This window comes from Sus scrofa, chromosome 17, assembly GCF_054392235.1.
Source record: "Sus scrofa isolate SSC_HxYL_T2T_F1_AM1 chromosome 17, Sscrofa_HxYL_maternal_Yorkshire_Landrace_v2.0, whole genome shotgun sequence".
Lineage (NCBI taxonomy): Eukaryota > Metazoa > Chordata > Mammalia > Artiodactyla > Suidae > Sus > Sus scrofa.
The window spans coordinates 67,793,164-67,820,341 of record NC_139399.1 but is presented as its reverse complement, the minus strand read 5'-3'; the positions used below and the strand labels follow the sequence as shown (position 1 = coordinate 67,820,341).

Here is a 27,178-nt window from a genome sequence, read left to right as displayed (position 1 = left end):
GGACAGTAATATCAGCGCTTCCAGCCAACAGAAGAGAGGAGCATTTGCGGAGATCCATCACCCGCTTTTAAGTGAACGCTTTGACCCTGCAGCCAAGGGCCTCTGAGCTCGCAGAGGAGCTATGAGACGTGGCGGTGGGAGCGTGGGAATGAGGGACGGGGGGGCCGTCTCTGGACCCCGCAATGGGAATCATGCCAAGAGAGGCTCCACGCAGAGACTCGGAGGTCAGGAGAGGCCTATTCTGCCCAGTGGCCTCTGGGCAGCCAAGGGTGGGCCTGGGGTGGATGCAGCCTGTGTCTGAGGTGTTTGGGGGTCAGCAGGGATTTGAAAAGCCTTCTTCCTCTACCCAAGATCCGAAGGCAGCTCTTGGGATGACCATGGAATCTTGGCCCACTGAAAGGTCTGGCCCAGCTTCGCTGTCTGGCACTTCACTGTCTCTGAGTGAGTCTCAACTGGGGAAGTTTGGACTTCCAGGGACACATGGCGATGTCTGCAGGCATTCTGGGTTCTCACACGGAGGGGGAGCTACTGCTGCGTCTAGCAGAATCAGCAGATGCTGCTGAACACCCTAGAGTGCATGGGGCAGCCCCCCAAAAGAAATGACCCAGCCCCCCATGAACAGCAGAGGGTTGACAAGTCCTGCCTTGGAGACTTTGGTGGCAGTTCTTAAACCTACGATGCTGGCCCTTCAAGTGCTGAAAGATACTGTTTCTGAAAACAGTGCCTGGGGAGCCAGCCCTTCCCCCGCGCCGCCAGCCACCCCACAGGTCAGGGGCAGTGACGTGGACGGGGCCAGGAGATTGTTGCCAGCTGTGAATGGACAGAGCAGTGCGAGGAGAAGGGAGCCAGCCCGGCCCTCCCGCCACACGGGACCCGAAACCGCTCAGTGCAGCAAGGCCATGGCCACGTGGAGCCAGCAGAGCTGCTGTGCGCGGACCAGACATTCTCCAAGACATGGGGCTGCGTGATTGGACCAGAGCCCTCAGTGCAGCTCATCCGAAATGGACTGAAGTTGGATGAATGTAGCCCCGGAGTGAGTACAAGGCAGGGCAGGGGTGAGGCCTATGGGAGCCAGGGAGCCAGGGAGCTCTCCCAGACATGCGGTTGTTTGATTAAACCCAGTCACCCCCAGCAGGAGCAGACAGGACTGACTGGCCTGGTCCCAGGGCCAAAGGCCAGGAGGCAGAGGCTGGGTCATTCTGGCCTGGAACAGCACAAGGCCTTTGCCGCCAGGGTCAGCTGCCTGGCGCCTGCTGCCCTGCCCCCAGGGCCCGAACCCTGGGAAAGAAGGCCTGGGGGTGCAGGGCTTGCAAAGGCATCTGTGTTCGGGTGAGAGAAGGGCTTGGAAAGCAGCTTCACGAGTCTGTCCCCCTCTCCCAGGCCTGAGCCCCGGGCCTGGGTGCAGCTCTGCACAGGGTGCCTGGGAGGTGCCCCGGGGCCACTGGCAGCAGAGGAACAGCCCCTGTGGGGGCAGGGCCCCCGCCCCAGGATCATGAAAAACCTGCCCATTGTACCTTAAACCTTAGGAACATTTTTCTCTCTGCTGTGTAATGCGACTGCATCTGCCTTCTGGTTTCCAAAAGTGAACTGGCCCCCTGCCCTGGAGGAGACCTGTGCTCCCAGGCAGCACAGCAGGCTCGTGCCATGGCTTGGCTTGGCCTGCCTCAGCCCCGCACCCCGGGATGAACACCCCAGCTGCAGAAGCTCTGCCTGATGGTGAAAGCCAGCCTCAGCTGGGGGCCGGGGGCCGGGGGCCGGGGGTGGGGACGACACACGTCTGACGCGCCTTGTCCCAGGAGAGGACACTTTCCTAACAAGAGTGCCCATTCCCCGTCCACTTCTACATGCCACGAGCACCCCACCTGCCTTTATCTCAGCTGATGCTCCCGAGGGCAGGGCGCGTGGCATTGTGCCCCTTTTGCAGATGAGAAAACTGAGGCCCGTGGCGGTTGAACGGCCTCGCTGGGGTCCCCCTGCCGAGCACCAGTTGAGTGCAGGCGGCCTCGAGCTCAGAGTCCACGGATGCAGGAGCTGCCCCAGTGCTGAGGAGCTGCCCCAAGGAGGAAGACCTGGGAGGAGTGCCATCCGCGTGGGGGCGTGTGCCAGATGCGGGCAAGGGAGGTGACACTGCCCTTGGCTGCAAGACCCAGCATCCGAGTGAGGCCAGAGGGGAGACTCCAGGAGTAGGAAGAGGGGGGAGGCAGGACCAGGAGGCTCTGGGGGGAGGCTCAGCTGGGGGCTGGCGGGGGGGCGGGCATTGGAGGGTGAGAGGCCGAGAAGTCGGCATCAGGAAGCATGTTTCAGCCAGTGACTCTCAGGTGTGGTGCTGGGACCAGCAGCATCCCGTCACCTGGAGCTTGTCAGAAATGCAGTCTGTGGACCCAAGACCCAAGCGGTGCAGGTGGTTCTGCCGCACACTCAGCTTCAGAGCCTCCTCTGTGTTAGGGGAAATAAAGAGCCGGGGAGAGGGTGACGTTTGGCAGGTCTGGGACTGGAGAGGTGGGTGCAGGTTACAGTGGCAGAGCCTGCTGATTGTCTGTCCAGCTGTCGCCTGCCTTCTCTTGGGGTTAGAATTCCGTTCCTGTTTGAGCACCAGTGTGCTGAGGGGGTGGTGAGTGCATCCTGCCTGAACTCATCCAGTGTCTCCTGTTGCTGGTTAGGGATCTAAACAGGAAATCAGCTGGGGCTTCTGGGGGAAATTATGCGGATTTGTAGTGGGTTGAATGGTGGCCTTTAGAGAGAGATGTTCACATCCCAACCCCCAGAACCTGTAAGTGTGACCCTGTTTGGGAAGAAAAGGCTCTTGTCTCTGCAGATGTAATCAAGTTAGTGATCTTGAGATGAGATCACTCTGGGTGTTCCAGGCTGGCTCCCAGTCCAATGCCAAGTGTCCTTATAAGAGACAGAAGAGGAGAGACAGACACAGAGGAGCCCCGTGATGCTGAGCCCCTGACCCGGGGAGGCAGCCACAGCCCAGGCATGCCGGGGAGGCCGGAGAGGTGAGCAGAGCCCCTCCCGTACAGCCTGCGGAAGAGCCCTGCGCCGCCCGCACCCGGTTCAGAGAGCCAGCCTCCAGACCATGCGGGAGTCGGTGTCTGGTGTCTGTGCTGACCTGTTGCAGCCCTGGGACTCTCAGGCCGCCTGCCTGTGAACCTTCCTTCCTTCCGGTGCAGCACCGCCATCCTAAACCATGCCGTCATTACTCCCTGCGTACTTGTGTGCGGCCTGTGTTCCCACTGGACTGTGAGCACTGGGAGGGCACAGCCGGGCTCTGGATCTGGTGCCTTGTAGGCGCTTAGCAAAGTTTTGGTAAGCGAATGCCCAGAAGAAGATGACATAAGAGATTCACACCCATTTTCTGCCTTCAGGTCAATATTTTGTGTTTTGTACTGTGCACACCAACAAAGTTATAGGATTGGCATTCCCGTGGTGGCTCAGTGGGTTATGACCTGACTAGTATGCGTGAAGATGTAGGTTCGATCCCTGGCCTCGCTCTGTGGGTTAAGGATCTGGTGTTGCTGTGAGCTGTGGTGTAGATTGCAGATGCGGCTTGAATCTGGTGCTGATGTGGCTGTGGTGTAGGCCGCCAGCTGCACTTCCAATTTGACCCCTAGCTGGGGAACCTCCATATGCAAAGTTGTAGGATAGATGGAAGGTCAGCCAGTACAGCAGTGGGTGCCCAGTGCATGTTGAATGAAACCATATGGACTTGAGGTTGAAACACATGTCGTTTCTTCACAGCTAAGGCCATCAGGTAAAATGGGGCAGACCTGGGTAAAGGGCTCACTGACCTAAAGCAAGGTGCCTTAGCCTCGTTACCGGTCACAGTGGGAACAGGATAATTCTTTGTTGGGGTGGGAGCTGTCCTCTCTATACTTTGTGGGGTGTTTAGCAGCATCCAGGTCCCTCCCCGCCAGATGCCGGGGCACAGTCCTCACCCCCCAAGACAGGCGTGACAACCAAAAATGTCCCCAGACATGGCCAAATGTCCCTGGGAGGCGAGTACCATCACTCTCGGTTGAAGCCTCTGACCTGAGGAATCCACGAATAGACAAGTGAGCTTGGCCTCCCCTGAAATCAGCGGACAGGAACACCCTCCATGCCGTACCTGCTGACAGAAGTCCACTCGCTGCAGTCAGAACTGGAGCACAGTGAGAGGCTGCCAGGGACACACGTCACGTCAGCTCACAGAGAAGCTGGGAAGGCCGGGGCGTGGGCCGCGGGCTGCCCAGGAGAAGGAGAAACGCTGTGTGGGCTGGTTCCACAGGCAGAACGGACGAGGGGGCAAAGGTGCTCGCCCTTATTGCCGGTAACCCGGTGGGACAGCCCCGACGAGTAACCTGGGAATCAGCATTGCAAGTCGGCAGAGCAGCAAGTGGCGTACAGGGTGCCAGCAAGTGCAGGGGTCTGCGTATGACTCCTCACAGGGTGCTGCTTCCGCCTAAGCCTGGACCTGACCACAGGCCAAGGGCTTCATCCCGGGCAGGTGGTGCAGAGAAGCTGGGAGAAGCTCTAGAGCTGCGGTGGCGATGCTGAGGAGGAGGCCCTGGTCCGTCGCTTATGGCACACCTGCTGTGGGCACTGGGTTATCCAGGTCAAGGTCCCCAGAGAGTAACAGTCATCATGCCCGGCCCCCGTCTCCAGTTTCGAAAAAAGCATAAATGGGAGAACTGCAAAGAGACATAACAGGTGACTTTGAAAGACCCCCTCCCCTTAGCCCTTAATGGAGAAACCAGGTCAAAATTAATAAAGGCCACAGGATGAGGTAAGGCCTTAAATGAAGTGTGGTTAGTATAACAAACACCCATGTCTTACTGCTCAGCTTTAGGAGGTGGCATGGTGGTTCTGTATTTACAGCAGACCTTTTAGATTTAGTGACTAAAATAATACCAAGACATTTCAAGTACCATTTCTGTTCCTCTCCTTCCCTCCCCAGCGGAAACTGATTTTTTTTCTATATCCACAGCATGTGGAAGTTCCTGGGCCAGGGATCAAACCCAAGCCAGAGCAGCCACCCGAGCCACAGCAGTAACAAGGCCAGATCTTTAACCTGCTGTGCCGCAAGGGAACTCTGAAAGCCAGATTCTTAAAAGTGTGAATATCCTTCTCTTTTGTACTGTTGATAATATATGGGCATCCAAAAATCATATATAGTATTGTTTCCTGTGTTATTTATATGCCAATTGTATTAAAATAGGCATGTTCTTATTCTGTTTCTTCTCCCTCCCCCTCATATTTTGTTTCTGAGAACTTTCCAGGTTGACAGGGGAGATCTTACTCTTATCGCTTCAGCTGCCACAGATTGATCTATCGCATAAGTTACCTTATCCAGTCCCCTGTTAGACCATTTAGGTCATTTTCAATTCGTTAACCAAAATAGTGCTGCAGTGAACATGCTGGCATCTCTCTCCTTGTGTGAGAGAGCTTCTCCAGGGGTGCAGATAGAGGTGTGGTGGTGTGGGATTCTACGCTATCAATGTTTTCAACTTAACTAGATATTAACAAATCACTTTCCAAAGTGGCTGAAACAGTTTACAGCGTCATTAGCAGGGCATACATTGCTGCTTGCCAGAGTCTTATTTTCTCAGATCTTCAAGGAACTGATTATCCCTACACTATTTCAGCAATTCCAGGGCATCAAGAAAGACAGAAATCACTTGACTATTTTATGAAGCCCTGCATAACCTGGAAGCCACAGCTGGCATAGATTATCGCAGGAAAGGTACTTCAAGGTCTCTGCCAAAGTTTGAACCAAGAGATAGCAAATAAAGCAAACAACATACCATGATAATCTGCACAATCCAGGAACTGTTCCTTTTGGGAAACTTTTAAAAATACTTCAGCCAAATTAATAGGACAAGGGAAAACATCATGCAGCCATTTCTTACAAGCCATAAAGATATTTCATGAAATTTAGTATCCACTTCTGATCCTTGAAATGGAAGTGGTGGACACCTCCTTATAAAGACAACACACATTTCAATCCAAAAATTACCATCAGAATTTATTGTAAAAATGCCACAAGCATTCCATTAGAGCCACAGAGTTAGGAGTGTCTTTTATCCCTGCTCTTGTGTAACATAGTTCCAAAAGTGATCAAGCAATTAGACAAGAAGATGAAAACAGTCATGGACACTGGGAGACAAAAACGATCATAATTTGTAGAAAACAAGGCTGTGTTGTTGGAGAAGCTCAGCATAAAAAGTGGGCACTGTGGGATCAGGGCTTTGCCTCCTTCAGCCCTGAGCCTGCAGAGCCCAGCGGCGCCCGGCCCAGAGTCTCTACCTGATCAATACCTGTCGGCTGGGCGCAGGTCTCGTGAGGACAGCATGTGCCGCAGCCTTGCCAGCATTTGCTCTCTGGAAGGCACGCGAACCCTCATTACGGGATAAGGCATTCCGTGGACAAGCTGGATCCGGAGCATGAGATGGCATCAAGACAAAAGGTGCGTCTACCACAGGACATCTCAGATCCTTTCCTGTGAGCGCGCACATCGTGAGCCTCCGAGAGCTTCCAGCTGGGATGGCAGCGGAGCCCCTTCGGCTCGGAGCACTTTGGAGTATCCTGCGTCAGGGGACCCGTTGGGGGATGGAATGGGGCAGGTCCGGAAGGGATTGGGATGGGGCGGTAGCAATCTGACTTTGCGCCCTATGTTGTCCCAAATGTTTACAGCCGGTGAGCAGGTATCATTTTGTCCACACGCAGCGATCCGCACAACAAAAAGAATAAACATTACAATGCAATCATTTGTTGAACTCTAAAACCAACTCTATTTTACAAAATTAGGAGCTCTGCTGAACCTGTTTTGGAAGATGAAAGGCCAGCTTGAAGCAGATGGAAACACGTGAAATAGTAGAACCAGGCTTTCCTCAAATTCCACCTTCCCACCTACTTATACAAGGACAAGTATAAGGGGCAATTACTTCACCTCTTTTTTATTTATTTATTTTGTCTTTTTAGGGCCGCACGCCCAGCATATGGAGGTGCCCAGGCTAAGGGTCGAATCAGAGCTGTAGCTAATGACCTATGCCACAGCCACAGCAACTCGGGATCCGAGCCGCGTCTGCGAACTACACCATAGCTCAGAGCAATGCCAGATCCTTAACCCACTGGGTGAGGCCGGGGATCGAACCCACATTCTCATGGGTGCTAGTCAAGTTCATTACTGCTGAGCCACAACAGGCAGGAACTCCCACTTCACTTTTTAAATCTCAGTCTGGGAGGTCCCGTCATGGCACAGTGGAAATGAATCCGACTAGCATACCCGAGGATGTGGGTTCCACCCCTGGCCTCGCTCAGTGGGTTAAGGATCCGGCGTTGCCGTGAGCTGTGGTATAGGTCGCAGATGTGGCTTGGATCTAGCATTGCCGTGGCTGTGGTGTAGGCCACCAGCTGCGGCTCCTATTCAACCCCTAGCCTGGGAACCTCCATATGCCATAGAAGTGGCCCTAGAAATGGCAAAAAAAAAAAAAGACAAAACACTCTGTGACATGAGCCACCTCACAGAGCAGAGGGTTCAACACGGTGTAGTCAGCCCCTGGTGAATTCCAGCTGCTGTCACTCTCACTGGCGTTCATGGAGCTAATGACATTGTGGCACCTAAGGAAGTTTGCATTGAACGCTTTTCAATCTGCTAGACTCATCCTCTTCTACAGCCACACCCCTCAGGTTTGACCTTGACCACAGACGAGCTTCAGGAGGGTCCCGGCTTTAATCCCACTTGCATTTGGTTGGTATTTCCCTCCGGTCTCTCTTCTGATGTGTGGCTGTGCCCACAGCCCCCTGCCTGCCTACCCACAGGGTCTATGGAGACACTGAGCAGCAATCAGGACCCAAGCCCGGGAGGAGCCTAAGAATGCTGAGAAGTCTGTCCTACAGCTGGGTGTTTGGTGTGTTTACGGAGTGGTTATTACAGTAACATCTGGATCCCTTAGACGATACCGGGGAAAGCAAAGATTATGTTTAGCTGTCTCGTGTATTTTAAGGGATGTAGCTTTTATTCTGCATGATTAGGAAGTAAATAGGGGCTTAAACTTGATGGCTTCTCTCAGAGTAGATTCCGTGACTCTCCAAGCGCAGGATGAGGAAAGTGGTGGAATTCCTTTTATTAATAAGTTACCTTTGCCCCACCTTCTTAGGTTCAGTGCAAACAGAGCTTTCTGCCCTTCTGTTGAATAATTGACCACTTAAGCTGGCTTTTTCATGGGGCCGCATGATTCTTGGGAAAATCGAAATGGAAATAATCAAATACTGGACAAGTTACCCAGCAGCCTGACCCTTTGACCCCCTACAACCCAACAGTCCCAGCCACCGGCTGCCGAGCACAAGAGGAATGTACCTGGGCGGAGGGAGAGGCAGCAGGAGAAAGACTAAACTCCAGGAATAGCTGGGAGCCGCAGGGATCCTCAGGCTCGTCACTGTGTCCAGGTCCCACAGCCAGTGCGCAGCCTCCACTTCCACCTAAAACCCGACTCTCCTCACCAGCAACGTGGAGCAGGTGACAGGACCACTCTCATCCCGCTACTGGGGGATCCACGAAATAGATCACAGGAGGCGCTGGGCACCAAGCGGGGGTCACCACGTCCCCCTTGTCACTTTATCGTCGCTAATGACAGCACACATCCTTCCCAGTTAACAGGCAGACAGACTCAGGGAGTGACCACCGCTGGTGGGGGTGTGCCTGGGGAGGGAGCCGGCCTCTGCGAGAGGGCTGCGTGCTTGCTTTTTATCCGAGCGCCAGTCATGGTCACATCTGTGTTCACCTGGTGACTGTTCCTTACGCTGAGCGGCCCACGCACTGTTCTCAAAAAATGTCAAAGAGCAAAGCTCAGGGAGGTCATGTGACTTGCCTGAGGTCACACGGAGAACTGAAAGTAAAGGTGGATTTGGAACCCGTTTCTCCCAGCTTCATCAGCGTGGCCCCCGCTCCCACTTCCAGGAGCAGCCGCACGTCACAGGCTCCTCCTCCGTTTGGGATTCCCCCTCCCCACACAGCTCAGGCCTTCCACACCCGCACGCGTGCACACGCACATGCACACGTGCTTGCGTGCACACACAAAGGCATGTGTGACGGGATCAAAGTGGGGACAGCTTCAGGACCGCTGAGAGGACCAAATGGCAGCGTGCGGCCAAAGCGCTTGGAACATGCCTAGCATATAACGCGAGCTCAGTGAGCGGTTATTACTGTTATTGTCATTAGCGTTAGTCTAGTTTATATGTATTCACACACCGAGAATCAAACTCCCCATCTCACCCTCTGGAATATGCACACTTGCTTTTTGGCAAGAAGAAATGGGGCCAAGAAATGCTTTTACTCTGTGTATTTAAAAAACCCAGCCTGACCTATTCTTGTCTCTGCACCAGGAGCAAAGCTGGGCCTGCCTAAGACGGGACCCCTGACCCTCCCACATGAAAGCCACTGGCCCTCACGGGACCACCACCAGGTAACGCTGCTGAGGAGACCCTCCAAATGCCAGAAATGGTGGTCTCCTCCATAGAGAGTTTTAGTTTGTTTTAACGGAAGCTAATTAGTTTAAAACTCCTAAGTGTGATTCGGCTCCTTTTCCTGGCATTCTTTTAGCGATCAGGAAAAGTATAACTTTCCTGAGGAGAGTGAGATCACAGGGGCGCTGACTTGCGGTAGCACAGCCTCGGCCCCGCAATTAGCAGCCCCGCCCTCCGCAGCTTCATCAGGAAACACGCAACGTGCAGGGCGGGGAGGAAGTCGCAGAAGGGCGGGAGGCCGATCGCTGGGCTGGTTTCTGCCACCCATTTCCTGGGAGCCACGCGGGGTCAGGAGTGCCCCTGAAGCCAGCTGGAGGTCACCCATACCCACATGATCATTTATTTCCCACGGTGGCCTATTTTCCAGGGTGCTTCACGGGGCGTTAGGCAGGCAGCGCCTGTTAACAGCTGCAGAGTCTCTGTCCGCCTCCTAACATGTTCCCCACATGCAGAAGAGCAGCTGCTCCATCACCCAGGCCAGCGCGCACACAAAAGGAGATGGAGGATTTGTCTCTAGTCCTTGCCTGCTGTTGAGCGTGAATGTGAGTCTCCAGAAGAATGCAGGCAGGGAGAGGCTTGTTTCCTTGGGTATGGTCTCCCCACCCCCAAGAGCCCTCCCCCTGCAGACACCTGGCTTCTAGACCTTCCCCCAGCCCAGGTCCCCGTTCATGCTGATCCAGCCTCCCGCCTGCCTCCTCCATCTCCCAGACCTCCTGCAGTAAGTTGGAGCCGTGTGGCTGGATGGGGCATATGGGCCACAGGAACAGAAGTGGCACGTGGGGTGCAGGCTGTGAATGCCATGCACTTCCTTCTACTCTTGACAAGTCTTCTTTAGCAAACGTTGCAGGACATTCAGTCCAGATGAAGAGGCTGCGCGGGGGCAGACCGCCCTTAGCTGGGTCGTGGAGAGGAGGGCTTCCTGCCCATCAGCCCTGGCTGAGCCCTGAGATCAAGAAAGAACTCCTGAGATAAGCCACCACGGGTGGCAGCGTTATTGTCTGCTGCACGCGTACTGCCGCTGTAACTAAAATGAGCAGCTACTATGTGCCAGGCACTGGATGCAACATTCAACATAGTAGAAAAAACAAGAAAACAAACAAGGGAAGATCTCTTAAGAAGCCTGATCAATTCAATTCTATGAAGAACACAAACAGGATTATGTTGTGGACAGTAGTAGGGGCAGCCTCTCTGTTTTGCTGAAAGAGGGCCTCTCTGAAGAGGGACACGTAAAGTGAGACGATGAAATTCAAGGAACAAGCCATCCAGGTGTGAAAGGAAGGGCAGGGTGTGGCAGCAGTGGAGCAGCTTGTGCAAAGGCCCTGCGGTAGGAGATGGTAGGCATTCTGAGGAACAGAAAACAAGCCAGTGTGTCTGTGAAGTGGTCATGCGTGGACCACATGAACTGGAGGACACAGGTGGGGACAGGTCCTGGGGACTCTTGTTTTTCACAGCCCCAGGGGGTCTGTTGGAGGACTCTAAGCAAGAGAGACAGTGATCCGATTGACTCTGGCCTCTTGAGGAGAGGCTGCACGGCGGCAAGAGGAACAGCAGGGACATGAGAGAGAGCCTGTGGCTATCACCCCAGTGGAAGATGGCAGTGGCCAGGGGGGAAGGTCAGACCTGAGAAAGCTGTCAGGTGAATTAGTCACGTGCCACCAATTCTTCAGACATTTCTTCCCCGCTCCCCATGTCCAGATGCTCGCAGCTCCATCTGCACAAACCTGGGTGCCAAGGTCCCCAGCTGCTGCCAGCAGCAGCTCGTGGCTTCCAGCTCGGTCCCATCAGAGGACACTGTCTTGACCCTAATGAAGAACCAGAGGTCCTTCAAGCCCAGGGCATGTGGAAGGCCCCTCAAGTGGCTGCCTGGTCGCAGCACACATCTGGTGGCACATGGCTTTCAAGCTGTGCCCTCCCAGGGGCAGCTCTGAACATGCTCTGCCGCCCAGCACTTAACTTCCTCTCTTTGTCCCCGTTTGTTTGAATGTCGGCAAATAGCCTCTTGCATTTTCTGTCCTTTTAAGCAGATGTTCCCTGCCTGGGACCTGTGCTCGGCTCCATGAGAAAGTGATTCTCAAATCCAATTCTGCCCCAGAACTTCCTGCAAGAGCTTCTTAAACATGCAGACACCAGGCACCCAGACATGCCAGCCCAATCAGACCTGCCCAGCAAGGGGCTCCAGCAGCTCTTGTTCCTAAAATCTCAGGTGACTCCAAGGGACAGCCAGTTTATAAATCCACTGACCTGGGAGTTCCCATTGTGGTTTAGTGGGTTAAGAACCTGACTCGTCTCCGTGAGGATGCAGGTTCAATCCCTGGCCTTGTTCAGTTGGGTTAAGGATCCGGTATTGCTGCGAGCTGCCACCTGGGTTGAAGATGCAGCCCGGATCCAGCATTGCTGTGGCTGTGGCATAGGCCAGCAGTTGCAGCTCCAATTCAACCCCTAGGCCGGAACTTCCAAATGCTGCAGGTGCAGCCACAAAAAGAAACAATGAAGGAAGGGAGGGAGGGAGGAAGGGAGAGGAATGAAGGAAGAAAACCGCAGACCTGAAATGTCAACATGCAAAGGTCCGTCCTTTGTAGCATGGCCTGGCGTGCACAGCCACGTTTGCTCAGCTTCGCAGTTTGGGGCAGAGTCCTCCCTTTAGACGCCAGCCCGGTGCTCCCGGGTCTCCAGGCCGCCTGCACTTCCGGCCCCCTGGCTACAAATGTGGGCTTCCACAACCCCTTGGATTCCGTTATTTGCCAGAAGGGCTCCCAGCACTCGAGATGTGATATTTGGATCACAGTGTTGTTTCAGAGGACAAGAGTGAGGAGCAGCCTGTGAAGAGGTGTGGAGAGCCGGGCCTGGGCCGTCTCCCCAAGGAGTCAGGACTGGTTCCCCTTCTAGCACAGGGATGTCTGGCACCATCCAGGAAGCTCACCTGCACCCGGGGTCCAGAATTCTCAGAGTAGGCAGGATGCACCGTTGAACTCATCCTCCAGCCCCCTGACCCCAGGTCTAAGCCCGGGCCCTCAAACCACGTGGTTGGTCTTCCCGGCAGGGCCAGCCCCACCCTGAGTCATCTCATTAGCTTAAACCGGGGTCTGGTCTGAGGGCCCCCAGGAATAATGAAGGTACTCCTGTCACCCAGGAAACTCCAAGCTTTTCGAAACCAGACAAAGGCAAACAAATCCTTTATTATATCACAGGAACACCTACACTGGACAAATGCTGTCCCCAAGGATTCTGGACTCCAACAGAACCAGTGAGGGAGACTCCCACCTCCTTGGCAGCAGCCCAACTCGCCAGGAGTAAAACCCGTTTGGTTCTGACCGTTTATCACGAGGTCTTGCTGCGGAGATGAAGGGAGTTGAACTGGAAGAGGTTTTGGAGAACATTCGGGAAGGAGCCTCTAGGAGGTCTGTGAGTTTCGGGGAAAGCCAGGGTACCTGCATGGCTCAGCTCTGTGGGCTCCGAGTCGCCCCAGGGCCAAGGCGGGGGAGCTCGAAGGCGGAGGGGCGGAGGAAGGGCGGAGAGCAGCGCAGGCGGCCCTGTCTGCGCTCAGCTCAACCGCGAGCCCACCTCCCCTCCTGGCCCGCGTCTCCATGGCAACTCCAGGCCCTGGCCCTCCCGACCCCACCGCTTCGGGCTTTAAGTGGGCAGATGAAGGCGAGAGGATAAAACTTGGCTTTTCGTGGACAAGGACCGTGATCCAGGAGTTAAATCGCTCCTTTTAAGGCCGTTCTCTCCCAGCCCTGTGAGAAGAGGTAATTTTGCAAATTAGCCCAAGAACCCTGAATGAGTTAACCCCTGTGAAGCAGGAGTGCATCTCGCTCCACCACCAAAGGTTTAGGCCTGCACGTTCCAGACCCTTCTGCTGCCTTCTCCCTCTGGGCCTGTTCACGTCACTCCAGCTCTTCTCCAAGGAGCCGGCTGGGTCTGGCCGGAGACGCTGCCAGCTCCACGGAGCCGTCAGCCTTCAGAGCAGCACCTTGGGCCAGGAAACACGGACAGGGGGAGTTCTGTGTGCGACTAATGGACCCCAGATAGAGCCACTCTTCAGTCACTGCCGTCACTTGAAAATGCATTTCCAGTTGACAATAGCCGTCTGCCTATAGATAGCTCCACGCAAAGATGGCTGGTCAGGCTGCTCTCCCAGATGCCTGGGTCAGCAATTTCCAAAGCATCCAGTCAGCAGTTCCTGCTTCCTCCAGCAAAGTCTGGCTCTCTCCTCCCATCTCCCAGTCCCAGGACAGGGTCCGGGCCTAGAGGGGACAGTGGCCGCCCCAATCCGTTGCCAACAGCAGGCCCCTCTCTCTGCGCTGCCTCCAGGCCCCCAGGTGAGTAAATTAAATCTATTTGGGCTCATTGGAGGCTGGCAGGTGTTCCTAGTTGGCCTGACCTCCACAAACACCTCCAAAATAAGATTTCTATTAGGGAAAAATAACTTCAGAGTTTTAGATGTGTCTCGTGCCCCAAGTGCCGTGGTTTTAATTAACGGTATCACCAAGTGGCTCTCGCTGGCAGACGGCAGCAGGGCGGCCTGGGGAGACCCAAGCAGGCAGGGGCAGAGCAGCTTCTGTTTGTGCGGATCCTGCCAGCACAAAAGCTGCAGCTCAGGGTAGAGCGACAACAAAATGAGCTTTTGAGCCACAAGCATATCTGGGCAGAATCCGGAGCTGCTCCAGCTGCCAGGCGCAGCGGGCACGCACAGACCACACCATGTGACATGCGGGGCCGAGGCCATCCCCAGTTTGCTGCAAGGAAGGCTGCAGTGGAATTTCAGCTGCAGCTGGCTCCGAGGCAGGCCAGGCTGCACTTTGGCACCACAGACCCACCAGGCCTCCTGGGCCCCGGCTTGAGTGCCAGCCTGGAGAAAATCAATCAGCTGTGGCTCTAATTAATTACAAGCTCAACTCACCCCAGACTGGCACCAGAAGAGGCCTGGTGGAGGCCTGAACTGCAAAGTGCCTCCCCCTTCCCTGGGGGCGCTGCTGCGTGACAGCTGTGGTGGGGGTGGGGCGGTTGGGGCGGGGCTGAGAGAGGATGTCCGTCACCCACCTGCTCACGTGACAGGGCTCTTTGTGGCATTTATTACTTTTCCTGTTGATGACAAAAGGCAGGGATCATCCCGTCAAGCCCTGTCCTCTCGGACTCCGGCCTTGGCCAGTCGTGGGAGCGACTCCCCACCAGCAGTTGAGATCACGTGAAATGCAGGCACCCCTCCTTATCCATATATTATCAACTCCTGGAAACCCTTGGAGAGCCAATTTTCAAACATCAGAAGCTCATATCCCATTCTGTGAAATGGGAAAAAGCGATAACTCATTCCCAGACCATCTAAAAACCCCCGAGCAATTTCCCAAATAATCACTAAAACGCTCTGAAACACCTATATAACAATGCGCTAAGGATTTTTGCATAATGCAAGCGTGTACAGTACCTGCTTTCTCATTAGTCCACTCCAGATGAACGGTGGAGGGGAATGTTTATGTGCAGGATTTAATTGCACTGCACAGAATCAGACTTGAGTTGTATTTTCCTTCTACGCGGCAAGGGGCCTGTGTAAGATACAACCCCACAGATGCGGGAGCAGGTACAAGGCAGGATCCGCCCAGGTTAGAGCCTGGTTGGGAGCGCCCCCCACGCCTGGCAGGAGCAAGCGGGGGCACCTGCAAGGGTTCAGCCCAGGGGCAGGGAGGGAGAGCAACCAGGGTGTGCCCTGGTGGGAGGAGAGCCAGGGTGTCCCTGCAGCCCCCAGCTGGCCTCTCAGACTCTTTACAGGGGCTTTTTTTTTTTTTTTTCTCTGAATGAATTTTTTTTTTTTTTCTCTGAATGAATTTCTCTGAAATTTTGACAAGTCGTTGATGTGAGTGTTCAGGTTGTAGAAGCTGGGTGGTGAGGCAAGGTGGTTAGTATGTGCTCTCATCTCCCAAAAGTTTCTCGGGTGTGACTGTGACCCCAGGGGAGGGGTCCAGCCTCTTTTTCCCCTTACCTGCTCAAGAAAGTGGTACCTGTGTTGTTGTCATGTGCACTTCATCCCACATCAGCCCCTGGCTTGTGTGACATCATCAGGAGGACGGACCTTCAGGAAGAAGACGTGGAGCAGAAAGCAAGACAAGGGCCCTGCGGGTAGCTCAGCCGGAGGGTCTGGGAAAGAGGGAGGGTCGGGGAAAGTCACGGGAGAGAGGGCCTCGGGGAGGAGACATCAGGAGAGGGGTTCGGATGTGCAGAGAAATAAATGAGTCTTGTAAGCGTGCTCTAGAAATTCATGTGAACCCACTCACTTTGAGTGACTTGCTGGCTGGACTGTGCTTCCCTAAGTAGGACACTGAGTTGAGATGGACGGGACAGGTGGGGCCCCAGACCTGTCAGATTCCTTTGGAAGTTTTCCGTGTTTCCTCGGATTTACTTTTTTGTGCAGCAGCATCCACTTTTTAAAGGTGCCACCCGTGCCACCAGGAAGTCTCGTGTTCAGAAGTGTTCCCCAGACACGACGGGCCCCAGTCACAGTGCCTGGTCACCTGCAGGAGGCGCACCTGTGCTGCCCAGGTGATCCGACCCGCCGTCCTTCCCCTGTGGGTGCTGAGGCCACCTCTCCGTGGGGACCACACTCCACATGATCCCTGACTGAGAACACGCCGTTGCCCTGTCTCATCACAGATGCCGACAAAGCCCAGAGCGAGCAGGCAACTCCCCACAGGACTCAGTGAACCAGGTTTGAACCCAGGTCGGCTGATTTATGCCCATGTGTGTCTATGCTGTTTATATGCGGGAACACACGTGCATATGGCTGTGTGCACATATAGGTGCACACATAACTACGAGTGTTTGTGCGTCTGTGAGTGTATGTAGGCATATGCACACATGTACCTGTACACGCCTGTGTGTTCACGTGTGCGTATGAGTGGGTCTGTGTGCAGATGCGTAAGTATATGGGTGTGTCTTTATATGTACTTCCCCGTTCGTGTCCGTAGTCAGCTATCCACAGCAGCAGGAGGCAGGTGTTCCATGGCTGTGTCCCCTGAAGCCGTTCTCCAAGGTCCCCTTGGCTACTGCCTGCTGGCCTCACTTCTCAGGCTCCCTCCCACCCTCCCCTGGGCCCCAGCCTGTGGCTTCCATCCCTCAGCTCTGCTGCTGCCCAGGTCCCAGTTTCTGCAAAGGCCACCGGGACCTCCAGATGCTCCCCTGGCCACGTCAGGCGACTGCAGGGGAACAGGATGGTCCAGGCCCTAAGCAGAGGCCTAGAAACGGATGCTCCAGCCATGGCGCTCGGTGTGAGGAACGAAGGTTCTTGGAAGGAAGTGAAATCCCCTCTCACTTAACAGCCTAATAAGTATTTGAACCTGAGTCAGTGAGGACTTGTCAGTTGTAGTGTTTTCTCAGAGGCGAAGGACACGTCTCAGCTTTCAAGCCCACGGGGGAGGGACGTGACCAGCTGGAGAAGGGCAGGTGGAGGCCTCTGGCACGGGCTCCGCCTGGCCTGAGCATCCCGAGAGGCCCCGGGAAACTGTGCAGGGCCTCGCTAGACGTGGGGCTGGCGGCAGAGCGGATGTGCAGGTGAGAGTCGGGGCAGCCTCCCACGGAGACCGTGGGGAAATGAAGTCAGCGAGGCGTGGCCAGAAGCCAGCTTGAAGACGGTTCCAGATGCCTGGGCCCCCTGATGCACGTGGAAGGAGGGGCCGGCGGAATGAGAGGGTCAGGAAATTCGTCACCAGATTCATGCTCGGTGACTAGCTTGCAAAAGGTCAGGTTGAGCCATTTAGGCCATCTCAGGTTCTCTGCAGCTGTGCCCCCTCCCACTGTCTCCTTTCTGGTTCTTTAGCACGGGGGCACATCTGCCCCCAGGCTCAGCCCAGCTGCCCCCTGCCGGGGAAGCCCTGCCGGCCCCCTGGCTGGCAGCTCCTGGTCATCCAGTCCCAGCCTGCCTTCCCGGACCACCTCCCTTGAGCTGCCCTCAAATCCGGCCTGACACCCTCCTTCCCTAATCGGTTTTGTGTCCCTCGCCTGGCATGATCCCTCTTGAGCTCCTTGCTAGTTATTCTCTTTCTCTCCCTGAAACGTGAGCTTCCTGGCAGTCACGTGCCTCTTGTGTGCTGACCGTGCGGCATTTCCAGAGCCTGGACAAGGACCAGCACGCAGTCCAGGCTCCATAAATGCTTGTTGAATGAGGAGTGATTAGCCACATCAACAGGACTGGCCTCGCGGAATCATTTAATGACAGCATCAGGCTGTCACGGCTTGTAGCCCGCGCCTTGGAGCACCTGCAGAAACATTCTCTGCGCTCAAGGAGCAGAGGGAACCGCCAGCCCTCTCTGCAAGGGCCGGCTTGTAGGAGCAAGAGGGAGCCTGGGGGTCCTTGGTGCCGGCCACAAAGCCAGTGCTGGGTTTGTTTAGAATCGCGCTCAGAATGAAGGACGACTCTTAAGCTGGAGATCTCTTAATACAACAAGCAAACACCACAGGTTTTTCCAAGGCTGCTGCCACCAGGCGGGCGGGGCGCAGGCTCCCTTTCTTGGCTTGCTTCTGCCATCTGCTGGCCATGCATTGAAATGCATTGAAAGGGGGTTTATTGTCCAGTCTCTTGCATACTTCTGCTTCCTTCTGGGATGATCGATCTCCTTGCCAATTTTATTCCCCACCCCACCCCCTCGGCAGGAGCTGCCTAGATGACCCATCCCTTGAGTAGGGCAGACTCTAGGCCCCAGGTGGGCTGGAGAAAGTCACCTGGCCCTGCATCCTGTGACTTTCCCTCATTTTTACATACAGTAACTCTGTTAACACTCAGGATCAAACCTACTGAGCAAGGACATTTTTTACAGAGAGGGCGTGAAGGCGCAGAGAGGTCACGTGAACTGCTCAGAGTTGCATAGCACAGGCGGTGGAGCCAAGCAGTAAGGCATCTGAGGGCACATTCTATCAACAACCATCACGGCCCAGGTCCCCCCGCTCCAGGGCCCCACTGGAGCGCTGAGAAAAGCTGGATGTGTACAGAGTGGAGGATGGAGGAGAGGAGCCCTGCAGCCCATGCTCTCAGAGGTCTAGAGGAGCCTCCGTATTTGGAGCCTTCCTCTTCAGACCTAGAAAACGGGAGCATTGGACTACAGGCTTTCCATGTTCCATGCAGGTTCTGGACAGGACAGAGGTACAGAGGTCAGCACAGGCTCTTTGGGCAGAGAGACCCAGCCAAGGTAAAGACCAGACACTTCCCCCCACTATAACTCTGTGAATAGGAGGGAAGGTGTTGTGATCTCCAAGCCTCGCTCTTGAGGAAGATAAAATGAGGTCAAGTGCAAAGCTTTTTGCGCTGTGATGCTCAGAGAAAGTGCTTAATAAATATCGCCAGTTGTTATAATGACATTAAAGGCTCTGAGAAGTCCTGCAGGAAGTACCCTGCTCAATTTCAGCTCAGCCTCTCCCTATCCTAGCTGCCTACAGCACCACCGCAGAGCCCTGTGAGATCCATTGTCCCACAGAATCCGTTTGCCCTCATTGGTTTAAACCGCTTCCCAGAGCGACGAGGGCCTCAATTCCCACCAAGAGTAGAATCAGAGCAGGAGCTCTGTGCTCTGAGCTCTGTACTCTTTCTTGCTTTCACCACTTCTCTGTATCCCAAAGCAGTTCCCATAGCCAATGAACAAAAGAACCAGGAGCCATTCTCCAGGCTCCCAAGATGAAATATTTCACATTTGGATTCTGCAATGCGCATTGTCAGTGTTATGGACCACAGGCAATTAAGAGTCCAAGCCCGGGAAGCCTGTTGTTAATAATTCTGTCATTATTCTCAATTTTCAGCACCACCACACAGGAAACACCCATTTCCAATTTCTTTAAAGGTGCTAAATGGCTTTGGCACTGTGTCGTGAAAGTTTACCGTCAGCCAAATGGCTGCAAAGTGGACTCTGGGGCTGTGACAACTGCTGGTTTGGCCTGACCCACCGGGGTGACCCCTTTCTCAGAGTGTCTTGTTCTCAGGACAGGTGACTTGGACCGCGCGGCCCTGGGGCATATGCAGCCTGGCTGGGCGGTGCTGACTACAGGGATTTCACAAGGCCCAGCACACAGGATGCCAACAGAAAACCACTCCTTCCTGCTGAGGCAACACCCCAGGAACGGATGGAGAAACCGGTGAGCAGCCTCTCTGACCAGGGTCGGAGTCAAGAAACGGAAGTGAGTGGGCATCTGAGGCATGTCTGCAGAGCCAGCGAGTGGGAGGACAAGTTCAAGTGGCCAGGCCACGGAGGCCACCGCGCTGCTTCTCCTCCTCAGGGCAGTGATGCCCTTGAACCAGAAGCCTGAGCCTTTAGCAGCAGTGACAAGGCCTGGATGCAGACGATGCCACGCCAGTAGCCAGGACAGGCCGTGGTGACCTGCACGCACTTTAGCCCACCAGCCAGCCCTCTGAGCACTTTCCAGAGTAACTCTTCTCCTGAGATCCCTGGGAGGTGCCCCGTTAGGATTGTCCCGTTTCACAAAGGAAGGACAGGACAGGGAGAGGCCAGGAACTTTCCAACGTCGCACTGAGGACGAGGCCCAGAGGATGCTACAAGGAGCCCGGCCAGGGGAGGCAGGACTTGTGCGGGTGAGTCATGCTGCCCTTTTGCAAGCTGGTCTGGGGAGGAACGGGTGACTTTGCTGAGTGCGGCATCTCATGGGCAGGTATCCGGAGCAGATAAAGGGAGGGGTGTCCTGGGGGAAAGAAGTTGTGACAAGGGCTGCCCTGTGCCTGGAAAGGAGGGTGTGTCTGAAGACAGAGTGACCAGGCCCAGAGGGCAGGGCCATGGGCAGGGTGGCCTGTGCCAGGCTGAGGAGGTGGTGGGGCCACATCAGGGAGGGTTGTGAAACAGATGCTTTCAGGAGAACATGGTGGCCTCGCCTGGTCGGTGCTGGAGTGAGAGCGCCACCTCCAGGGGAGAGGCCAAGGCATCCGTGTTTGCAGGGTGTTTTATAGAATGGGGGCTCCACAAGCTGCCCCAAAGCCATCTGCCAGGGAGAGGGTGGAGATCCCTCCCAAACACACACGCACACACGTGCATACACACATATACACATGCACGCACACACACAAACATATGCATGCATGCACATGCATAAACACACGCACACTCATATACATGTGCGCACACAGGTGCACACATACATGCATGCACACCTGAACCCACATGCACACACGTACTCACATGGGCACACATACATGCACAACACATACATACACATGAATGCACACTAACGTACATGCGTACACATGCGTGCACACATACACACACTTACATGCACATGTGCATAACACATTGTGCGTGCACACATGAACACACATGCACATGTACCCACATGGGCACACATACACATAAACATATAATACACACATGCACACAGCTACGCATATATATATATACATGTGCATGTACACATACATACACACACATGCACATGCATACACACCCATCTAGAGAAGCCCACCTGGGGCAGGTGTGTGTCTTGTAGGCCTAATGCTTCATTTAGTTCAAAGATCTCTAAGCTCCCTCCCAGCACAAATATTTCCTGATTGGGTCCATGTAGCCTGGTGATTAGCGTGCAGTGACTCAGTAAATGTTCACCAAGAGGTATTGCTGAGACAGAGATGGGGTAAGACAGCAAACAAAACATCCAGGAGACACATCTAAGGCCCTCCTTGCCCGCCTCCCAAACTCAGAGAAAATCAGGTGGCTGAGGCCCCTCACGGAGCGTCATTGGCCTCCCTGTGGACGTGTGTGCCCAGGGGAACCGGGCATGAACGGAAGAAGTAACCCAGTGCCTCTCCATGCCTGAAGCAAATTACAGATTCCGTCCTCATTTTCCTGACTGTAGAGGTCATATAGTCTATAGGCATGAAACTTAGGAGTTACAGATGCATGTAGAGAATAAACCCGGACAGTGAGCAGCGACCATTGTAGGGTATGCTCTTCCTAATCGTCTGTCTACGCTCAGATGGATACTTGGTTTTTTCAAAAAATGGGGGTAATATAAAAGAATTGTATTCAGATTTTCCCTCGAACTATCATTAGTATTTTATCACCGTAATAAAATTTTTAGCACTTTTATTTTTATTTTTTTTCTTTTTGTGGCTGTACCTGCAGCATATGGAAGTTCCCAGGCCGGGGGTTGAATCTGAGCTGCAGCTGCCGGCCTACACCACAGCCACAGCCATGCAGGTTCCAAGCCACAACTTGCGCCAAAGCTGGATCCTTAACCCACTGAGTGAGGCCAGGGATCAAACCCAAATCCTCACGAATACTGTCGGGTTCTTGGCCCACTGAGCCACAATAGGAACTCCCAGTTTTAGGCACTTTTAATGATAGTGCATTATCCCATTCATCTGGATGTACCTTCATGGACCCCTATTCTTAGGTATAAGGTGCTTCCAAGTTGTCATGTATGTCATTTGGGGAGACTTCTGACAATGGCAGGCTAGGGTCTCAGAACCAATCCTCTCACTTAAATAACAAAATCCAGACAAAAAAATAATATAGCTGTTTGAAGGTATCAGGGAGTTAACAGGATGGCAAGACAATGTGGAGCCAAAATCCAGGAGAGAAAGGAACCCATGAGACAGGAACCCAAATATTTGAATGAATGCATGAGTGAAAGAGTCACTAAATGAACGAATGAATAAAGGAACGAGCAATCTGACAAGGATGAGCAGATGGGCCGACCCCACAGGGCCTTGTGGCCAAACTCGGCAGCTGCTCCAAGCCATTGAGGTGTCTCGGTGCGCTGACCCGCCGCTCATCCCGCCCTTTGGAATCCGTGCGCGCAGAGCGCCGCCTGCTTGTGCTGCCGGGGTGTGTTTGCGTTTAGGGTCACGGAGTCTGCTCAATTAAGAAACAGTGGAAAGGAGGCACCGCCTCTACTCCGAGGCCAAAACAGAGCAAGCAGGGGAGGAGGTCCAGGGCAGCTTCCTCCTGCTCTCAGTCTTACAGAACTGAGCACTTCCGCGCGCTCCTGCTCCGGTTTCCTCCTCCCAGTCACATCTTCCGGGGCTCACCGGAAACCGTCCAGTGTCCCTTCAGTGAGCTTCCTGGCCGCATCCCTTTTCCTACCAGAACCACCTTGTGAGTCTGTGTGGACGTGTTTACAGCCAGCCTTGTGGATTCTCATGTGAATTGATCTCATCCTCACAATGAGCCTGAGAGGTGGGGACTGCTCTTCCTGCAGACGGGAGCACTGAGACCAGAGATGTGCTGTGACTTGCTCATGGTCACACAGCCGCAGGTGGCAGAGCCTCGATGGAAACCCCAGCAGCCTGACTCCATAGCCAGTGCCCTTGATCACCGGCCAGACCTCAGGAGCCAACATGATGATTTAAAAGAAATTCCAGCACGTTTCTGCCGTAGTTAATCAGTCTGCTGTTTCCAAGGACTGTAAATGCCTTGGGTTTAATTTAATGAAACCTATTATTGGGAAAGATATACCAAGATACTAGTTTCTTAAATGATGGGAATAAGGCTGCCCTTGTGTGGTGTTTGAATTAGGCTTGGTCCCTCTGTGAAGTGAATGGGCTGAAATGGATGGCAGTTTGGAGGCTGCAGTGGGCTTGGGGTCATGGAGGGTGTGTGGGTAAGTCAGTGTCACGTTGGGAGGGGTGCCAAGACCGTCTGCTCCTGACCAAGGGCTCAGGAAGCTGAGCTAAACACTCAGGAAGATCCCTTCCTGCTCAGAAATGATACAGCCAACCCAGGCATCTCCCCGGGAGCCTGAGGTACAGAGAGGACCGGCCCAGACTGCCATCTACCTCTTGGAGGCTGGGACTTCTTGTTACGTGGGTGGCATGGCGGGCAGCCCTCCTGGCATCAAGCTGGCGCCCAGTAGGTGCTGTAGGTGGCTAGTGTTAGCCTCCCATCTTTGATGACAGCACCCTAATCACCTGGGAGGGGAATAACCCCTCTATTGTGTGAAGTCCTGTGGGCCATCTGAACAAGGACCCACCCTGACCGGGGGGCACGTGACCTGAGCAGGACCCTCTTGTTCAAGGTGCCCAACCTGGAACAGACAGACTCCAGGAGGGAAGAAAAGGCCAGGTGGCCGCCCATTCGTGCAGGGCTCCTGGCTCAGGCTCCCACGTCCGCTTCCCTCATCCTGTCTCCGCAGCTTCCTTTCCGAATCCCTGCTCCCAGCCACGCCCCTCCCGTGAAGCCCCTTTCAGCCCCACTCCTCAGAGTCCTGTCTGCTGCCTGCCACCCCATGATGCAGAGGCTCAGGGCTGACTGCTGGAGCGACGAATGGACGATGGCGAAGGGCAATGTGTGTGCCCCGAGGACACGCGCTCCCACCAGGTGAGCTCCGCAAGTCTCTGAAGCTCACGGGGCCTCAGGGCTCCCCAACTCCGCGAGATGTCAGATCACAATGGCCCAGGGTCGGAATCCCCACTCCTGGACAGCCTCGGTGGGAAGCCTCTCCTCCGGCTCTGCAGTGTAGACAGTAGTGTGCACTTGAGGCTGAGGCACCAGCACAGGTGAGACAGATCAGCCCCCAGATGCGTGGGTCACACCCCTGAGCACTGGAGGTGACTGAGGTGAGCTAGAGCCGCCCAGGGAGAATGGCCCTCCTGTGCCTCTGGGGACAAGGAGCGAGAAAGGCCCCATCAGTGCCTACACATCCCCCAGCCTGCCCAGGTGCCCCTAAGATAGAGGGAGTGTGGCGGAACTCAGAGTCCTTGGCAGGCACCATCACCACCATGTATATATGTTATGTTTTATATGCATATATAAAACTACAGTTCTATAATTATATATAGTATGGTTTTTAACTTATTTTCCATTTGTCACATCTGGATTTTTTTTAATTATTTATTTGACCCTCCTTTCCAGCTTTCTTTGGAGTCATTGACTATTTTTCTGAATTCTGTTTTTGGTATTCAATATTCCTCTATTACCCTTTTAGTTTTACCTCTGTGTATTTCTAAAGTAGTTTCTCTAAGAATTACAATATAAATTTTGTGCTTTTTAAGATTGAGCGTAATGACATCAGGTTATATTGGTTTCATGTGTATACCAGGGTGATTCGTGTTTGTATACCTTACAAAATGACCACCATGATAAGTCCAGTTAACATCCGTCACCACCATAGTTACAAAATGGTATAAATATCATTGAGAGAGAGATATATAATTTATAGTTTAGACTTTGTTTTTTTAGAACAGTTTTAAGTTCACAGCAACATTGAATGGAACCCAACCCATACACGGCCCCCCCATTATCCACTTTCCCCACAAGACGGTACGTTTGTTACAGGTGATGAAGGTACATTGACATGTCATCACTCAGAGTCCACAGCTGACATCAGGGTTCACTCTCGGCAGATTTTGGCAAATGTGTGATGACGTCTACCCACCACGACAGTGTCGTACAGAGTCGTTTCACTGCCCTAAAGATCCTCTGTGCTCCATCTACTCACCTTGCCTTCCCATTCATCTCTAGCAACCACTGATCTTTGTATTGTCTTCATAGGTTTGCTTTTTTTGCAGAATGTCATGTAGTTGGAATCATAGGCTGGAAACCTTTCAGATTGACTCCTTCCACTAAGTAATATGTGTTGATGAGTCCATGTGTTTTCATGGTTTGGTGGTTCATTTCTTTTTGTGCTAAATAATATTCCATTGTCTGGATGCACCACAGTTTTTTCAGTCATGTACTGAAAGACATCTTGGTTGCTTCCAAGTTTTGGCAACTATGAATATTCCTGCTATAAGCATCCGTGTTCAGGTTTTTATGTGCACATAAGTTTTCAGCACCTTCAGATAAATACCAAGGATCACAGTTGCTAGATCATATGGTGAGAGTATGTTCAGTTTTATAAGAAACCGCCAAACAGGTTTCCAAAGTGGCTGTACCATTTTGCATTCCTCCCCCAGCAATGAATGCGTTTCTTCCCCACCAGCATTTGGTGTTTTCAGTGTTCCAGATTTTGGCCAGTCTAATAGGTGTGTAGTCGTGTCTTAAAGACAATATATAGTCGGGGTGTGTTTCTTGATCTATTCGAACAGTCTTTGCCTTGTAATTGGTATAGTTAGAGCATCGACATGTCAAGTGATTATCGACACAGTCAAAGTGATGCCTACCGTGTTTGTTACTCTTTTCTGTTGCTGCGCTTGTTCTTGTGTCCGTTGTTGTCTTCCACTCTTTTCTGCCTTTTGTGATTTTAACTGAGCAGCTTTATGTAATCTCGTTTTCTCTTTTTTCTTAATATATCAACTATGCTTCCTTTTTCTACCTTTTTTCAGTAGCTACCCTAGAGTTTGCAGTATACAATTACAACTAATTCAAGTCCACTTTCCAATAACGCTATTCTGTTTCATGGGTAGTGTGAGTATGTTGTAATTACAAAGTAATCCTAATTCCTCTTCTTGGCCCTTGTATCATCACTGCCATTCATTTCACTTATACATAAGCATACTATATATATATATATATATATATATATATATATAGAGAGAGAGAGAGAGAGAGAGAGAGAAATGCGCTTGAATATATGATTTTTTTAGTTTTATTTTTTAAGTCCTTATTGGGGTATAGCTGGTTTACAATGTTGTGTTAGCTTTGGATTTACCGCAAAGCGAATCAGGTAGACATGTACACATGTCTATTCTTTGTTCCCATGTGGATCATTACAGGCATTGAGTAGACCTCCCTGTGCTGTACAGTAGGTCCCCATTAGTAATCTTCCATATATATAGATTAGTTTTAAGTAAATTGCTATCTTCTAGATCAACAGAATAACAAAAATAAAAGCTTTCATTTTACCTTCACCTATGCCTTCTTTGATGCTCTTCTTTATGTAGATCTGAGTTTCTGACCTACATTATTTTCCTTTTCTCTGAAGAAATTCTTTGAACATTTCTTGGAAGGTAGGGCTACTGGGAACAAATTGCCTCAATTTTTGTTTGACTGAGGAAGTCTTTATTTCCTCTTCACTTTTGAAAGATAGTTTCACAGGCTACGGAATTGTAGATTGGTGGGGTTTTTTCTTTCAACCCTTCACACATTTCTCTTCCCTCTCTTGCCTGCATAGTTTTTGAGAAGTTGGATATAATCCTTATCTTTGCTCCTCTATGGGTATTACGTTTTTTTCCTTTGGCTTCTAACAGGATTTTTGTCTTTGTCTTTGATTTTTCTATAGTTTGAAAATGAGAAGCCTCAGTGTGGTTTTGGGGGCATTTTAATGTGTTCAGTGTTTGCTGAGCTTCCTGCTTCTGCAGTTTGGTGTCTGACATTAACTGGGACAAACTCTCAGTCATTGTTTTAAATATTTCTTCTGTTTTTTTTTTTTTTTTCTCTATTTAGCCTCCTTCTAGAATTTCCCTTATGTGTGAATTACATCTTTGGTAGTTGCCCCACAGTTCTCGGATATTCTGTTCTGTTTTTTCTAATCTTTTGTTCTCTTTGCTTTTAAGTTTGGCTGGTTTCTGTTAAGACATCATCAAGCTGAGATTCTTTTCTCAGCCATATCCAATCTACTAATAAGCCCATCAAAGGTGGTCTGTGTTCCTCTTGTTTTTTATCTCTAGCATTCCCTTTGGTTCTTAGAATTTCTCTCTCTCTGCTTACATTGCCCATTTCATCTTACATGCTGTTTGTTTACTTTATCCATTAGAGCCCTTAGCATCTTAATCATAGTTGATTTAAAGTCCTGGTTTGGTAATTCCAGTATCCCTGCCATG

The 27,178-nt window shown here is 52.6% G+C and overlaps 3 long non-coding RNA genes across 6 annotated transcripts in view; 2 read left to right on the top strand and 1 right to left on the bottom strand.

Annotated features, from left to right (window-relative positions):
* Positions 1-525: 525 nt before the first annotated feature.
* LOC110257428 (uncharacterized) lies at positions 526-6,744 on the top strand. The gene is made up of 2 exons (XR_014832657.1): positions 526-1,033; positions 1,925-6,744. It is a non-coding gene; the product is annotated as an uncharacterized LOC110257428 (long non-coding RNA).
* LOC146395414 (uncharacterized) lies at positions 5,978-8,783 on the bottom strand. Of its 2 annotated transcripts, none has more exons than XR_014832658.1 (2): positions 8,339-8,783; positions 5,978-8,218 (listed from the first exon to the last, which is right to left on the bottom strand). It is a non-coding gene; the product is annotated as an uncharacterized LOC146395414 (long non-coding RNA). The 2 variants fall into 2 exon arrangements; XR_014832659.1 differs by having other exon boundaries at positions 5,978-6,648.
* Positions 8,784-9,707: 924 nt separating this feature from the next.
* Positions 9,708-27,178, top strand: part of LOC110257422 (uncharacterized) — a 51,770-nt gene continuing 34,299 nt past the window's right edge. Inside the window, exons 1-5 of one of the 3 annotated variants that reach the window (XR_014832656.1) lie at positions 9,708-13,823; positions 15,908-16,035; positions 16,147-16,213; positions 19,464-20,065; positions 23,611-23,795. This is a non-coding gene — a long non-coding RNA (uncharacterized LOC110257422). Of the gene's footprint in view, positions 13,824-15,907; positions 16,036-16,146; positions 16,214-16,688; positions 20,066-23,610; positions 23,796-27,178 lie in introns of those variants that run through there. The other 2 variants (XR_014832655.1, XR_014832654.1) reach the window with 2 other exon arrangements.